General features: G+C 40.1%; 1 long non-coding RNA gene across 23 annotated transcripts in view; it reads left to right on the top strand.

Moving 5' to 3' along the window:
* The window catches only part of LOC116450656, a 66453-nt gene that overhangs the window by 21235 nt on the left and 30179 nt on the right, over window positions 1-15039 (top strand). For 10 of the 23 annotated variants that reach the window (XR_004242883.1, XR_004242891.1, XR_004242906.1 and 7 more), the window contains 2 exons: window positions 505-5053; window positions 5693-14113. This is a non-coding gene — a long non-coding RNA (uncharacterized LOC116450656). Of the gene's footprint in view, window positions 1-504; window positions 5054-5692; window positions 14114-15039 lie in introns of those variants that run through there. The other 13 variants (XR_004242899.1, XR_004242895.1, XR_004242897.1 and 10 more) reach the window with 11 other exon arrangements.

Below are 15039 nucleotides of genomic sequence, written 5' to 3'. Positions count from 1 at the left end.
ATCCTTTTCCCCTAATAACAACATAAAGGAGTACTCAACAGGAGTAATTACAGTAATAGTTCTTTTACTGCAAATACTAGAAGCCTGTAACCTGTAATTCACTTTTTCTGATAGTCTCTCATTCTAACACTAGACATGTTATTTTAAAATGTCTAGGACCTGAAAGCTAAATTTATAGTGATAGATAGTAGCAATGGAAACCAAGCCTCCTCCTTAGCTCAGGCTTTAGAGGCTGTGTTGTATCTCTTGGCCAATTGTTGCCTTGTTCACCTAGAAATATCATACCCACCACTCCTGCAGTGATTCAAATATCAGAGTTAAACAGAAGGAAGCAAAATACATCTGCATTTGTTTATTTTAAGGTAAGAATCTGTAAAAACTCAAGGCATACTAACATGCAATGTCTTTTTTTGAATTATTCCATGGCAAATTCTGGGGCAATTATTGCTTCTCCACAGTGAATCTGCCATATTTCTGATAACATGAGCTACCCTTCTTTTCTAGGGATGCACCATCACAAACCCATTGGAAAGTGTGGGGACCAAGCACAGGGAGATGGCTGATGCAGCTTTTTCTCTGGCCCTGGGCAGTGGGTCAGCTCTTGGTCATGGCACAAGCCACTAGAAGCCAGAGAAACATCATGGGGACTGTTTCTGTCTTGGCTGCTCCTCATCAGTGCTTTGAGCTACATGAAGCCCTGAGAACCAAGCCAACACGAGTGCACCACCAGGGATTTTCTCCTCTCATGGTCTACACGTGAAGCACAGCACAAAGTTCCACCCTTTGCCTCTGCAGGTAGGAGCTCAATCTAATTTACAGATTTAGTTTTAGTGAGAAGCAAGGCAATAATGCTAAAATAACTCACGCAAATGGTCACCCTCTTCTAGAACCAACATTGTTTTGTCATTTTCTGTCCATTTTCCGGATGAAGCAGCCAGCGTGAGGAGGGCATGCTGGCACACACCCTGCTTGATAGCTGAAAAGAACAAACTGACAAACATTTAAAATATGCTGCAGCTTACCAACATCTCAGTGAATAAAAGGTGAATGATATTTTCCACTGGTTATTCATAGATCTACATGGATATGCTGATAAACTGCCATTTAGTCCAGAGACTGGACAGAAATAAATCACCAGGTAAAATACAATATTCCTAGTGAAATCCTTTATGGAATGTGTTCTTGCCCCAAACCCTTCCTGGAATAGGCACAGTAATGCTCCCTGAGACCTGGCAGCCCTTCTAAGTGAGCATATGGTCTGCTCAGCTCTCGCAGTACTGGTGCTTGGTGAGTAAACATGCCATACTGTCAGAGCAAACAGGGGGCTCTTTAATAGCATGAAATTCTGTGCATGCTTCAAACTCCATCAGTACTCCAGAAATGGATTTCTCTTCTCTTTTGGAGTGTGCATGGTTTGCAGGAGGGGCAGGATAAAAAGTGAGAGAGTCTCCTTGGATGGTGTCTGTAACCATCTCCCACAAAGCCGGTAATGCAGCGGAAGGGTCTTGGCATGTCAGAAGTTACATTTTCTGGTGATACTACATCACCTTCTCCGTTCTTTTGAGATGTCCCCTGATGCATTATAACTCACACAGTAATTGGAAAAGAAAGAGGGACCTGAAGGTAAAAATCCCAATGTTAATCAAGGCTGGTAAAGGCCAGAACATTAGCTGCAGTAGTTGTTTTTCTGAGGGAGTCAACAAAGCCGGGCTCGTCTGCGCTAGGGAACAGATCCGGTCCTGCCTCTGTGCTCCTCACACTGGCAGAACAGTGCCCTGAAATCACTGGAGCAGGGATCGGGCCAGGAATGAGCAGCTAAGTTGCAAAGCAAATTAATTCCTGCCAAAAAAGTTCAGCTATGCTCAGAAGTATGCAAAGTGTCTGATTTGAGAAGTGTCAAGTAGCATTTGTGACCAATTATCCAAGATGAAGGGGGCAGAGCTATGTTTACATGTACTAATCTTCAGCCAAAGTTTGAAAACTCCAATTCATGGACACGCATCAAATTTCCTTTCCAGGCTTGGCATTTGCCTGTACGCACGCATGCACATTGCTCGGGGATGACAGGAAAACATGATTATGACTTGCAAATAATACGAATAAAAAAAAAGAAAAAGTGAGAAGAGCTGCCATGCAGCAGCAGTGTGGTAATTAAACCTATACTGCGATATGCAAAAAGAATCATGGACCACTGTATGAGTAAAATAGCTTTATCAGCTGTGCTGAAATATGATGTGTGGTGTCTCTGTATTGTTATTTTTCCACAACCTGTGAAGACCTGGGAAATGATCTACACAAAAGAACAAGAAATAAAAGCTGCCTCTGCCATCTTCTGTTTAATTAACATAGGTATACCAATTTAATGCAATTAATCAAGATAGGAGGGATTAAACAGTAACTCACAGTTGACAATGACAGTGTTAGCATTGCTGTGGCATAAGAAAGGCTGCAAAATGAGAGTGGTGACTGGGAACACTGTGAGGAAGAGCAAGCTGGCTGCAGTTTTGGGAGGTTTATGCAGATGTATTGAAATTTAGGGGCAGCTGATTTTCCATGTGGCCAAGTGTTTATCTGCCCCTGCCCTTTCCTTTACCCTCTCAGACCTTCCAGGGTAATCCCCAGAGTGGCAACAACTTTTAAAGTGACTCCTCTTTCCTCTAACAGATTCCTGATGCTAAAGGTCTGACCTTAAAATGAGCAGTGCATAGGGCAAGAGTGGGTACTGCAGTGAGCTTCTGGCCTTCAACCCTTCCAAATACAGCTATTTTGGTAACCAGAACAGTATATTCATGATGGGTGAGGGAACAGAGCCTTCCAGTGCAGGGCTTCTCAGCACATTAACTCTATCAGTGCTGGATGCTGCGTCCCTATGCAAGATGTCTGTGTCTTTTTAAGACCATAAATGCAGATTTGCAGAAGTCTGCAGCATTCTGTAACTTCATGGTTGTGCTTTAGTGCCTGATGCACCTAAAAACTGGACTGAATTCTGTGGATTTCCACATGGATCTGGGAAGAACTGTAATCACATGCTGCTGAGAGTAGCTCAGACTTGGATTTCTTGTTGGCAGGAGAGGCACAGACTAGTTTGCTACAATGCGACAGTCCTCATTAATGTTCTTCAAACCCTGATGTACTGGGACTGCCGCCGTTGGGTCAGAAGATGGCTGAGTTTTCCAGGCTCATTCTCTTGTCTTCAGAATGTTAAATTGGGTGATAATGAGTGGTAACTGTGTCCTTTTTTATGGTGAAGTTGACACTTGCCTTCTAGTAAACAGACACAGAGATGACCCTCCTCATTTCGCACAGGTCGCCAAACAGCCCCGGGATGGTAGGGGTTATTGGCCATTTACCAAACTCTGTTTGACTTGGGTTCATGGGTGAGAGATGAAAGGCTGTATATTGCATTACCAATCCCTGGGGCCAGCCAGTCTCCCTAAAGAAGCATTTCATTTAGCAAGGCAACTGCTGGCCCATGGGAATCGGAGACTTGGGAAAAAGAGGACACAGTTTCAATTGCAAATGTTTCCTTAGGGCAGATGTCTTAAAGCCGCACAGAAACTCACTGATTCAGTGTCACAATAGTTGCTCCAGGACACTTAATGACCAGCAGATTTTCCCCTTTAATTAATCTCCCCTTTTTCCCAACAAAACATCCGTTAGGTTACTTGTGGTGTTTCTGCCTCTGCCCTGCTGTTTTGTCCATCTCCTTGGGCAAGACCATTACAGCAGTTGTGAACTGTTACCTTTTCCAAGAGCTTCAAAACTGACACAGACGAAACAAGGAGTTCTCCTATCACGCTTAGAGGTGTTGGGCTCTTGGGAGGAGAAAAGAGTACTCCTCAAGTGTCCAAATATTTTCCTTACCCTAGAGAAAAGATGCTGACTAATTTTCTTGGCTGTAGTGGAGTGGTCATTGCTATTGCGGTAGGCCAAGTGCTGCCTTTTCACAAATGATGGATGCAGTGCTTGATGGTTACAGGAAGAAGGATATCTGGTTCAGACCAAGAATTCAACCCAGACTTGTCCTGAATTTCTAATGATCTGAAAATCAGTGCTGTTCCAAATTCATTATCACTGATTAAAATCCTCTTTCAGTTTCCTCCCTTGTTCTTTGTGATGTGAGTCATGAGACATTCAGAAGTTGCATTTGTAGTTCGATAATTTTACATCATTGTTGTATTAGTGCATCTGCCAAGCCAGCAGGTTTTTTTCTGTTTGTTTATTTATTTACCCCTCCATTTCCAGCAAGTTCTTGTTACCCAGTTCCCACTGACAACAGGGAAAGAGGCACAAGTCAGCTCAGAAAATGAACGACTAGAAGGTAAGTGAAAAGAATAGTAAATGCAGGCCATTCATGTAACAGGATCCAATTCATTTTTATGCCAGGGAGATTTTTAAATGGGACTTCTCCCAGTGGAGAGCTCACAATGCTCAAGGCCTGTTTCACTATAAAGACAATACATAATTATTCTGGGCTTATTATTATTTTTTATCACTCCTTTTCCAGTTGCAGGGAGTGAAGGCAGCGATGAGATCAGGACCCAGTTTATTACTGTGCAGGCTGTGCAGCACACGGGACTGCAGGACCCTGTGGAGGCAGGTAAATGCACCCAGGCTGAAGGTTCAGGTGACAACGTCTGAGATGGGAGAACCCATCACAGCAAAAATAGGGACTCCAATCCTGGGATCCTACTGCTTGTTGCTTTCAGCATCTTTTTTTTTCATGCTTATTCTGAATCACTGAAATGATGAATTGAAAAAATGCCATGTCATTTGAAGCACTCTTTATTGTATTTATAGGAAACAGATCATCTGTTCTCTCAGGATAGTGGAAACTCAGTATGATGAACTCATCAGGAAAAAATGTAGTTTGGGTGTGACAGAGAAACTTGTGTTTTTTACCACAGTGCCATCTTAATTTCTGGTTTTGCTATGACAGACTCAGGGATACTGAACCATCCTGGTTCCTGCTTTCAGGCTGGGGTCACAAGCTGGACTTGGAAGAAGAAACTTCCATGCAGAGATGTGACTACAGTGTGAATACTGTGCCAGGGTAAGAGAAATTTTGTTTAATTCAGGGTTTATACAATGTATAAAGTCCATACAAAGTCTGTTGTTCATCCCAGCCTAGTGAAACTGCATTTGACCACTACCACAGCAACACCTGCTCTATTTATATATTAAAATGATTTTGCCAAGTGAGCCCTCTAGGACTTAGCATTTCATTCATAAAGGATTTTATAACACATGTCCAGTTGTGCTCTTTCTCTACTTCCTGATGATTTGGGTGATTTTCTTTAGCCAATTTATATTTTAATTAGTTGTAACACTTCTTTGCTTTCTAATTTTAACAACTGAGACTTAAAAAAAAAAAAAGCTAAAAAATAACTCTCAAAGTCTGAATGGATACTCATTATAATTTTCTCTTCAGTACTTGCAGGACCTAGGTTATCTTAGGTGACATTTTCATGTTGACTGCTCTGTGTTAGTTCTGCTCAGACAGAAGGTAGTGACAATGGATCGTGTGTTAGAGGTTTCTCTGCAGATGAAACCTACAGAGTGTCCTAAAGTCCAGCATCTACTCAATACCAGCAACTTCCACATCCCTCTGTGCTCCTACCATTGCTTTGAACCAATTTATTTATTCATTTAGGCTTTAAGTACTCAGATGCATTCCTTCTTGCTGCAACAGCAGGGATACAGGAAGGGGTGTTTGAAACCACGCAGTCATTTCCACCCTGGATTTCATGAGGAGTTATTCTTGTCTCAGAGATGACGCATTCAAATATCCTCCTATGGATTCCAGGTGAGTTAGTCACATTTAGATGCTTCCAAGTAATACAGAGAAAGGTGCTGAGAAAATGATGAGTCTCTGCCTCGTCACAAAAAAAAAAAAAAAAAAAAAAAAAAAAGCTTAGAAAAAGTAGATCTGAGCAAATTAAATGTACTAGCCCTCAAAATGTTCTAAGAAGACCTGGGACCAAAGGGCTTTTACCTTAAAAACAGTAGGGAGGCGCAGTATTTACTTTACTGACTGACCCATCAGCTGCTCTCTGTCCCCAGAAACAGTTCAGGAAATAACTGGAAGTATCTGAAGACATAAAAAGGATAATTAAGTTTCATTGTGGAAATAAGAGGGTAATCTGTCCAGACAAATCTAGGACCCAGTACTGAAAGCTGTAGTATCTGAATATAAAAAATGAGTAATTTTGAATAAAGATGTCTATCAGGACTGTAAATTCAGAGAGTAAAAAAGTATCTTTGCTTAATAGACCATCTCTCTCTCCATCTCCCTCTAACTCATTTTCTTATTCTCTTTCTTCCTTTTGTGTTATTGCAAAAATGCGTGCGAAATCTGATATTGAGAATGCTTTAGCTTCATTTCAATCTTCTATTCTCAAAAGGTTTTGTTCCACTGGGAAGGTTCCCCCTGTGAGATAACCTCAGCCATGACTGCATGAGGCTTGTGGGGTGACTTATTTGCAGAGGAACAGCTTTATTTTGAGGTGGCTCTGAGGCAGCCAGGTCCCCACTCTTCTGAGGCTCTTAAAGATGTTTGTGAGCTGGCATGAGAAATCACCTGGGACTCAGAGCACACCACAAGTGCTTAGGACAGTGTTTTCTCTGCACCTTTTTTTGCTGAGCAGAATTGCAGCACTATAAACAAATGTGAGTTTTGCCTCATTCTTAGATCCTGTGAGTTATGAAAGCCCCCTCCAGAAGTAATGAATGTATAGATCATTTTGACCAGATCATAATCTATTAGTAAATAATGCTCTCTGAAAGTGTATAGGTGAAATAAAGAACTTCTTGCTACTATTGCTGTATTGGTATCAAGGATTACTGAGGAGGCCAGCATGATCCTGAGGCTTTGTGCTGCTGACATTTAAATACAATGCAGAATTAACTACAGGGTTGGGTTAGCAAATTCCTTTCTGGATTAGGATATTCAGGATTTACACTGCTGGAAACAGAACCCAAAACTATACAAGGCTTACCTGTGCCTTGGCTGCATCACCAACACCAACTTCAGCTCACTGACACCCTCACTCATATTTACAGAATTTTTCCATTAGATTCCTAATTTTGGTGGTGATGTTAATTAGCAAATCACACAATACTTTTCAGAATGAGTAGAGTCTGATAGAGCAAAACCCTATAAGACCTATGACTTTTCTTCACTCTCCCTGGAGGAAGCCCAAGGATACCAGACTAAGGCCTAAGGCCAATTTTCAGCACAGTCTATAGGCCATGGGAAAGTTAGGTTTAAAGAAGATGTCACTTTAGGGACATCTGTGTGACACATGCTGCAGTGTCCAGACATTGGAGACTATGTTTTTGCTCTAAATCTAGAGAGGAAGTCACTAGGAAAAAAAAAGGGAAAGAAGCACAGGGGAATAAAAGTACTTTTGAAAGAGAAGAAATCTACATTTCAATGAAAATCCTTTCAAGGCATTTCAAATAAGAGTCTGAGAGAAATAATTACAAAGTTTGGAGAGAAAGAACGTTAGCTTTGATATCTTTTTCTTCTATGAAGCAATTAAAATAAGCAATTTTTCAAATACTAAGCAGAAAATTACTAATGGCTGAACCCAAAAGCTTTCATTTCCTTCTTGGGGCCTTTATTCTTCTAAAAAAAGACCAAAAAAATGTGAAGGTGGTTTTCCAGATAGATTAATGCTTAAAGCAGTCGCTAGTTGGATGTCATAAAAACTACAGCAGCATAGAATAGCTGAGATTAAGGGCTAGATTTAAATCATGCAACAGTCCAGTTAATATCAATGTCTAATTAAGAAATGCATAAGAAGTCTGTAATGTTGATTTGATGGAGAAAAACTCTAATAGGGTTTCTTTTGGAATTTTCCATTTCAATTGCTGTGTAGACTTTTAATGGATGTCCTATCCAGTCTTTGGTATTAGCAGAAATCACCCTCAAATTAAAACCAAGGCCTAAAATGCAACACAGGTAGACAAATTAGCTGGTCAGGGAAGCAGCCTGGGTAGAATGATAATGTGAGCTGAAGCTGAAATTTTAGTACAAATAAAAGAGAACAAACGTCTCAAATCTGGTGTGGAAACCCTCTCTGCTTCTTGTTTGAAACAATCTAAAACCCTGTAATTTGAAACAATGTGATGTTAACCCATTTCCCCACCTCCCTAAGATGGCAGAAATCCCTGACAATTCATACTTAGACACCTAGACCACTAAGCATTATTAATTAGTCTTTTTTATTTAAAAGACTTTCCATAGTTATGCATATTAGTAGTGTGTAGAGGTGGGTTCTTCTCTGCTCACGATGGGATTTAGAGCACACAGGTCCCTGTCATCATCAGCGAGAACCATTAATCTGCCACTCTTCTTTGGGTAACTAAATCTCTTAAACCTCTGGAGCAAAACTAAGCCTGTAACATCTTCTGTGTCCCATGGATCAACCAAGATGTTTGGTCTCTAGATATGAAAGGGAAACTGGGTTTGTGTGTGTCACTAATGCCCTGAATTTGCTAAAAGAGCAGCAGTGTAACTCTTACTATGCACAAATCCACTTAGCAAAGAGGGGGAAAGCATGGTGCTGGGTTAAAGCAGCGGGGTATTTGTTATCAACACTTTGTTGTTGACCCGACAAATCCAGAGGGAATGATCTCAAGAATCCAGGAAGACGGCACACTCAGAATAACCCCTCTGACCAATGCATGCTGGGAAGTATAAAGTTCATTAGAACACATTAAAATATAATACGTCAGCCATGGCAAAGCAAGGCACATGATTCCATCTGTCCACTTGTCTCTTTCAGTACTAAATCCATCCAGAGACCTTTCAGAATTCTATCATTAAGTCTTGTCACTTCCACAGAGAGTGGAAAAGACTGGAGGTGAAAATTAGAGCAACAGTGAAATTTTGGTGTTTCTAAGCCACTTTTATTTTTGGGTCATTGCCTGAAATGTCATGGTCCAAATTCAGGCCTGACATTGCTCTGTTGATCCATGAGGCACAAATACGTCATATTAAAGAGTGATACCATGGCCCTGGGAGATGCTCCAAGGATTTTTCTCCTTGAAAGAGATGGGGACAAGGGCATTCCCAGTGAGGCATCTGCCTTCTCAACGGTACAGAAGGTCGAATGTGAGGGCATTCAGGCTGTTGGAGGAGTCTGGGTTTTTTTTCCCTGCTCTTGCCTGTAAGACTGGGAGGTGCCATGGGTTGGGATGATGCTAATATGATTATTATATGATTTATTATATTATTATATGATGATATTATTATTATTATATGATGCTAGAGGATTGTTCAGGTGGAGCTCTAATAGGGTGCTTTCTCTGCAGCCTTTATTAGATTTATGCAATATTTAGGGAAAAACCAAGAATATGAAGCAGGCTGTCTTTTGCAAACACATGCAACAGAAAAAAACCCAAACCTTAACTTGCCCAACACACTTGAGAGCCACAAATTCTGTTACAGTTTTGCTAAATGAGAGGAATATTTCTCCTCTTTTCCATAAAACCATCCTTTTGGACATTACTGCAGTCATGACCTTACTGCAGTTCCTGGATTTCTTCTGAAAAGATTAAAATGAACTAATACACCAGTGATCTCATCACAGCGTAAAGGACATCTTACACAGGGGGAAAAAACTAATCAGGAGAACTTCAGTGCTGCATTTGTAGTAGCAGTAGAAAAAGCACTGTAACACCACTGTGGAAAAACAAGCTAAAGGTACAATGCCAGAGAGGCATTTTTCCATCTTATGACCCATTTGGATTTGTTCTACCTGATCCTGCCTGTCACACCTGTCATCCTCTTAGCTGTCTCCACATCTATCATCTTTCCTTTTTTCCTGCCTTCATCTACAATTTCCCTTGTCTCTCCTGTGCCCTTCCTGCCTGTTTTAATATTCCTGGTAACTTTGAATTGTACGCACTATTCTCAACTACGTCCAAAATGCATTTTGCAGAGTACGTATTTACAATCACCTTGCACAAAAATATTCACACACGCTTCATCTGTAGTTTATGTTATTCTGGATTAAGAACACCTTTTCCACGTTTTTATACAGTTCTCAGACCACGGGGTCATGGATGATGACAGCTCTCATCTACTTTGGAGCTGTTGTATCTTCTAAGAGAAATCAGAAAGATGAGTAGAGGGAGATGCTTTGCTTTCTTTGGTAAGAGAATCTATAAATTAATATTTATGTAAGTGAGACTTTCACCACACTTTTCATGTTGTATCACATTTTGAGGTTGGAAACTGGAATAGCTTGGGACTGGGTGATTAAGGTCTTTTTCAACCCAAGCCTTTCTATGATTCTATCATCTTCAGGACATGATGAATACAGTGTTAATAATGCAATCTTATCTGTTGTGCCCACAGGTGCTCCTCAGCTCTGCCTTGAGGTGACACCGTTAAGCAAGAGGTGACAAACCGGTTTCCTTTCTCAAGCCGAATGTCACGTAACTGCCCAGGGGCCCGTTTTGGTGGGGGTTGCACCCTGACTTTTCGAGGAGTGATGTGCTGCTGTGGCCCCTTCCCACCCTGCACCCCTGGCAGGAGGAGACGAAATTGCTCATTTACAGCTGTGACATTTCTCAGGCAGGAAGAAAGGCAGAAGGCTGTAGGGGGGGATCAGAGTAGCCACTTTTAGACACTGACAAAGAAACCTCCAGAACCCATCCAGTGGAGATGACCTCCTAGTGGTAGACCATGTTGGTACAAAGGATGGTGGTACCTTTCTATCCACCCAACAAGACTTGCTACTCCTAAATGGGGAAGCAAATACAACCAACCCCAAATACTCTGCAGTTGATAGACCTGCTTCAGTGAAGAGAGCCCTGATCAGTGATGGAGTGTTGTAGGATATGTGCTGCAGCATTAGGAAGGTCCAAAAAGCCCAAGGAGCGGTGCAAAGCATCTGTTACCAACAAGAGAATAGCATGTGAAAAGCTGTTGTAATTCCTGTCCCCAGTAGCCTAACTGGAAACATAGACTTCCCAGGACAGAGAGGATTTGGAAAACTCAGGATCTTCAGTGAGATCTCTCCCCAAGCCCTGCAGATTTACCAGGTCAGCTCAGTCCAGGCCAAAGTTGCCGGGAAAGGTCCTCGGCTCTACTCCAAGTTCATTGCTCTATTGATTGGGAAGAGGTATTTATTGTAGATCAGGATCTTGAGCCAAGAAAGCTGAAGCTGCACGGACTAAATGGTCTATTCCCAGCCCACAGATAAAACAAATGGCCAGTTTTAGCCTAATCATCACTTCTGCTGGAGGAAAGAGAAACTCTTTGAGGTAAGTTCCCTTGGATATAATTCTTTCTTTCTAGGTTAAAGAAGGGCCACAGCTAGTACATATCCTGAGTCATAATGTGGATTTGCACCTTTCCTGTTAAATATAGCTGGTTTATGTCCAAAGGATCCCTTCTTTCCCTAATGCTCACTCATATTGTTACAACTCCTACATTAGTTGCAGGTGTGAAATGCCAACTGATCTACACTTCTAGTGCTGTCAGCAGGGGAGTAATGTGTGTCAAAGGCCTGCTTCTCAGAGGGGAGGTCACACAGATCTCCATTTGCACATCTGCTGTGCTAAACACAAAACTCTGGAGGTTTGAAAAGCTCCAATATGCACAAAATGGGAAGTGATCACTACGGAAGGAACTTGGAATGTGCCTGTCATTTAGTAGGCAGGACACAGAATTTTCCCTCTGTACAAAATACTTCCTCTATTACAACAGGCAATCTTTTACTTTAAAGTTCTATATTAATAAGGAAAAAACTACATTTCTCTGCATTCCACGAGAAGACAGGATACCAAGAGGTTAAAAAAGAACCTCACACATTAAGCAGCTTCAGAAAGATTCTAATGTTCAGCATGTCCCTGCTTGGAGTGTGCAGATACAAAGAGCAGGAAAGTGCCTGATCAGAGCTCCTGGAGGGACTGTGCTGCTGGAGCCTGCCTTACACAGAGGCATCCTGGTTTGGTTCTGAAGGCTTCCAGAGGAGCTTTCAAATGTTTCTATTCCCTGCTGTTAGTGGATTTTTTTCATACCTTGGAATAAGTCTTCCGATGGTAATGTGTTTGCAGTTGATGCCTAGATAATAGTTCTTGCTCAGGGGACCTCTAAAACACAGTATTTTATGCTTTCTACATTTTATTTGAGATCAAAGACTCCTCCTATATATACATATATGCCTAATTCTTTCTTGATTTCTGCTAGAATCCAATATATCCCCCAGTATCTGCCATAAGGATGCTCACAGGTAATCTATACAGAGTACTTTTTGCTCTTCATGCGTTTGGCCTTTTAATGTCATGTTTATGACATCATGATGCCGCTTAGTCTGCGCTTACAGGACATTTTAAACACATATATCCAAGCATCCAAGCATCATTCACCACTATGCACTGTATTTTTCCTCCCCCAGTTGACTATTTCCAAATTTTTTTGGAGGGTAGTGAAAGCAACATTGATCCTTATATCCAAAATGAGGAAACAGGGACATGGTCATCAGCTGTATGCTTTGTTACATGAAATTTAGACCTTGCACCCTCACAGTAACTTAGCTGGAATTAAAGAAAAGTGATTTCCCCAAAGCATACTGGGGAGAGCTGAGCACATAGGACAGAGCATGTTTCATGAACACCTGAAATTCCAACCCTGAGTGTCTGCTGCTTGTAATGGACATCTCCTTAAGGAATCTGTTGAAAATAATTTTCAACAGAATCAGAAGAGATTCAATTTTAATACTGAGGAAGAGGATCGCTTGCTTTTTAAAGAAAAGTTTAATTCTGGAAAAGACTCTGTGTTGGTAAGTTAAAAGAACTGTGCTGTAGAAGACAGAGTTGTTGGTTGGCTCTTCATGGGAGTGTCTGTTGAATTCAGAGGTGGCCTTTCCCCTGAAATTTACACCAGAAATTCAGAAATTTCATCTTTGATCAGAACAACTTCATTACCTTCCTGACTAATAGGAATGACATTTGTTTCCCTGGGCTGTACAGTATAGACATAATAGACTCATGAAAAGAAATGGAGAAAGGGATACTGATTTTCTTGGAATGAAATTCAGAAAGTTTGGCCTAGAAAAACATTTGAGTATAATATCCTGAAAGTTTAAAGAAACATTTTCAAAAAAATATTTTCCAGGAGCATGCCTGTTAGTTTTATCATCATTTTTGCCATGTATAATTATGAGAAAAACAGACAACTCATAAGATTTTTTTGTTTCTGTTGAGAATTGCCTCTTCCAAGATAATTCTGTACGCTATTACTTTAGCCCACTGGGTATCATGTAGGGAAGGTGTAAGATTATGCACATGAATATTTCTGTCTACCACTTATGCGTGCTGAGACAATATCAACTTATACTTTCTCCTGTCATTGGTCCTTATTCCATAGAGGATATTCTTAATTACCAGCAAGACAATTTGGTAATATCATGTAAAGTGTAACAGCATAATTTCTGTGATGATTTACACCTGCTAAGGATCTGAATACTGAATTTTAAAACATATTTTAAGTTCAGAAGACAGAGTATTTTTTATACAAGGCACTATTTCTATTTTTAATAGAAATACTCTCATTTATTTAATTTATTGTCGCAGTTCTTCTAAATGAAATGGAGCTTTTGAACATGAAGACACCATTTTTACACATTTTCACTGCCCTGAAAAATTTAGAACACACTTCTGTACTGGATTAAATCAACTCGAGTCTAAATTCCTAAACACTATTTTTGACAACTGTGCATGAGGGACGTGCCTGTACAGGGATTCTAAAGAATAAAAAACCTAAAAATATCTTAGTTGCGAAGAAAATTCCCTGTATTCCTTCTTACACTTTGTAATAGTGGTTATATATATATATCTTTTTAACCCTCACAGGTTTATCCCTAATTCTGTTGAAAATGATTGAAATGATTCCATTGACTTTAACAAACTCTGCTTCCTACTGGATTAAAGGCGGTATTTGTGCATTAGATTTGCTGGTGATGTCCCACTAATGAAACAGGTAATTTTATAAACATGTCAGGGAGGGTAAGTGCCCAATAAAAAGATGTCAGATAGAGATCCACAAATTACAGTCTATTTGTAATGGAAATAAAACCAGGAATTCTTACCATGAGTCATGAATTTCTTTATAATTGCTTCCACATTTGGGACAACATTCTCCTAAGTTGTCTACAGAAACCCTGCCATTCTTTGTGCTTTTGATGGCAGTTATGATCACAACAACACATCTCATTTCTGATAAAAATTACTTACTTTGGGAAGGATTGTTTTTTTGTCAAATTGCTTTTCTGAGTCTTAATTTTATCTCCAACTATTTTCTTATCCTCCTCCTCATTTTCTATTTCTAATATAAAAACAGAAGTCCTTATCAATTTAGAAGAGCAATAAAACTAAAGAAAATTCTGGCAGAACTGTAAAGCATGGTCTATTTTAAAGTTCCAACTCAGATAATAAGACTCTGCTTGTGCTGCACCTCACTCATGGATTCAGTTTTCCATAGTGCATTCAGTGTTGTAATAATGCAAATCAAATACAATTTTAATAACTCCTTCCATTAATGTTTTAAGACTGCAACACTTATGAGCATGATTCTAATTGCATGATTTTGCTACAGGCAAGTTTTATAGATCTGCTTGATCTTTGGATATTTGCACCGTTTGGATTATTTTAAATAATTAATTTTTGGAAGCATTTCAGTCTCAGTAACAACAGTTGGGTTTGATAGTGGTTGTCTTGTCAGTAATTGTATGTATCTGCTTCCATGCAAGGATAAACTAGATAAATTTAGTACTCTTTGGAAGGAGATGGCTGAGGTTTATATCATGGCAAATGTCACGAAGAATGTTCTTAGGACGTGAATATTTATAGACTATGTTAATACAAGGAGCAAAAGAGGTTTAAAGTGAACAAAATTTTTCATGCAGCACAATTAGTTAATTAAATTGCAGGAATTTCTGCCAAAAGAATACGAAAAATATTATCAACTTAAAACATTACATACCAGTAAACATTCTTGTTTTATGCAACTTCCATTGCCAG

The sequence above is a fragment of the Corvus moneduloides genome, chromosome 13 (genome assembly GCF_009650955.1).
Source record: "Corvus moneduloides isolate bCorMon1 chromosome 13, bCorMon1.pri, whole genome shotgun sequence".
Taxonomy (NCBI): Eukaryota; Metazoa; Chordata; class Aves; order Passeriformes; family Corvidae; genus Corvus; species Corvus moneduloides.
This window is presented reverse-complemented; position numbering and strand designations above follow the sequence as displayed.